Genomic DNA, 2,500 nt, shown 5'->3' on the forward strand with positions numbered 1-2,500 from the left:
TTTTCACCAAGCCTTTTCTTTAGTAAATGGAAAATAACTATCTCAGCTTTGAATCCTATACTGCTTATTGCGTCCCATTGTCTCCATTGTCCAAAATTTCTAAACCCCTTAAAAAAGAATGTAAGAAAGAAAGTTAATGGTTATCAGTATGGCCGAGTACAAAAACGACCTAGAAATACCAACCCTACTGTTAACCGTCGAGCCTTTTTTGTGTTGTCTTTAAAGAGAATGGTGAAAAAAGAGAACTCTGCTAATCTGGCAACACCTGGAGTTCGGGGTTAATACACTTTATACGATCCTCATTTGTTTCCTCGCCGACAATAAGGTCATTGTACGTGATGTTTATTAGTTACGGAGAAGCTAAAGGCGAGGAGATATAGGAGGAGGAAAGGAGGGAGGTTGAAGAGGGAGGGAGGGAGGAGGGAGGGAGGGAGGGAGGAGGGAGTAAGGAAGGAAGAGGAAGGAGACGATGAGAGAAAGGGAAAGGAGGAAGAGGAAAGACGGAGAGAGGATAAAGGGAGTAAAAAGGGAGGGGGGAGGTTGAAAATGAAATGAAAGGAAAGGGATGGGAGGAGAAAGGAATGAAGGATGAGGAAACGGGAGGGAGAAGAAAGGGAGAAGAGGGAGGAAGACGGGATAGATGAAAAGAGGAAGGGAGGGAAGAAGCAAGAAAGAAGAATGCAAAATAGAAGGAATGAAGGGGAAGGAACGGAGGAAGAAGGAAAGAGAAAGAAGAGAGAGGGAATAGACAAAGGGAAGGGGGAGGGGAGGAGATGGAAGGAGATACGGAGGAAGTGATGAAAGGAGGAAGAGAGGGAGGGATGGAGAGACAGATTACTACAGCAACTGTTACTACATAATTGTTTCTATAGACTTTTTTTTTTTTGCTCGTCATTGCTATCTATATTGTTTTTATTCTACCATTATTTTTCTTCAGCTACTGATTTTCTTTCATACATTCTACATTTATTCTTATATCTTTTTTCGTCCTTCCTTTTTTCTGAAGTAAATAATTAAAAATTTTCTTTATATTACTACGTTTCTTCACCAATTACATTCTCCAGTTTCCCTTTATATTCTCTTGTTCTTTTCTATCCTTACAATTTAATAAATAATGGTACTGATAATAATAATAATGGTAATATCATTACCACTATTACTACTAGCATTACTACGATAATACTATGATAGTACTGAAGTCAATAACAATGAAAATTAACAACATATATGATAATAGTAATAATAATAACAATTGTAATAATGATATTGATAATAATATTAGTAATAGTGATAAAAATGATAATAATAATAATAAACATCAATAACAAGAACAAAACCACCACTCCCACCATCGATAACAATAACAACAGCAACAACAACAACACAAATTAATGAATAACAAGTCATCCTCTTTACAAAATAATCAATAAAATCCAAATGTCTATCATTGCATAATGGCGGAAGCACAGTACTTCGCAATAGCTCATTCAAATGCATTTTCATTTTTCGTCCAGTCAGATATTTTGCATGTAAATGATATATTATTTTGACTACCTTTTTAGCTCTTTTTTGGGTAAAATGTAAAATGTGATAGAAGAAGAAAAATAAGAAACAAAACAAAAACGGAAAATTGACATTGGAATAAAAAGATGAAATAAGAAAAATACAAAATGCTCAAAAGCAAAGGAAAAAGATAAAAACACACAAAAAACTACCAATAAATGAGTAAAAATATATGAAAAAAAACTATTAGAAGGACATATGAGAGAAAATAAAAGAAGAAAAAGAAAAAGAAAGAAAGAAAAAAAGAATGACACTGATATCGAAAAATAACAACTGCGATGTAAAAAGCGAATAATAATGATAAAAAAAAAAAAAAATCCTCCATGATCCTCCACATTTTTCAAAGACACGAGGAAAAATCCGACGAGAAAAGAGGGAGAGAAATAACACCCGTCGCATCCCCCCCCTCAAAAAAAAAAAAAAAAAAGAAAAAAAAAAAAAAAAAAAAAAAAAAAAAGATAAAGGCCACCATCTTACACCAAAATGCCTTGCGCGTCCCTTCCTTTTACCTCCCCCTACCCCCTACCCCCTCTCTACCAACCCCCCTCCCATTCGCCCACCTCCCCACACCATCTTTCCCCATGCATCATTCCTAGCCATAAAATATCGCCCTTATTACTATCATCGAGCTGCCCACTCGGAACCCCTTCCCCTCTCCTATTTACTCAAAGTACAAATTCAATCGCCACCTTCCCCTCAACCCCCCTCCCTCAACCCCCACCAACCCCACGGCGAGTGAGGGGAAACACGGAGGCAGTGCTGTTGGTATTATCACATTAAGAGAATTATCCAAACATTATTTGCCCATTTGAATATTGGAATATAAAGTTATTACCTTCGATTTCCCTCCTCCCTTTCCCCTTCCCACTCCCCCTCCCTCCCTCATCCACTGCCCCCCCCACCCCCCACCCCCGATCAATGTTTGGGTACAGCGGTT

At 37.4% G+C, this 2,500-nt stretch overlaps 1 protein-coding gene across 1 annotated transcript in view; it reads right to left on the reverse strand.

The window, feature by feature from the left end:
- The window catches only part of LOC147468494 (uncharacterized), a 60,020-nt gene that overhangs the window by 13,394 nt on the left and 44,126 nt on the right, over positions 1-2,500 (reverse strand). The window lies entirely within an intron of this gene.

Source organism: Penaeus japonicus, unplaced genomic scaffold (assembly GCF_977035675.1).
Source record: "Penaeus japonicus unplaced genomic scaffold, GWHDUDI00000001_assembly GWHDUDI00000028, whole genome shotgun sequence".
Classification (NCBI taxonomy): Eukaryota; Metazoa; Arthropoda; class Malacostraca; order Decapoda; family Penaeidae; genus Penaeus; species Penaeus japonicus.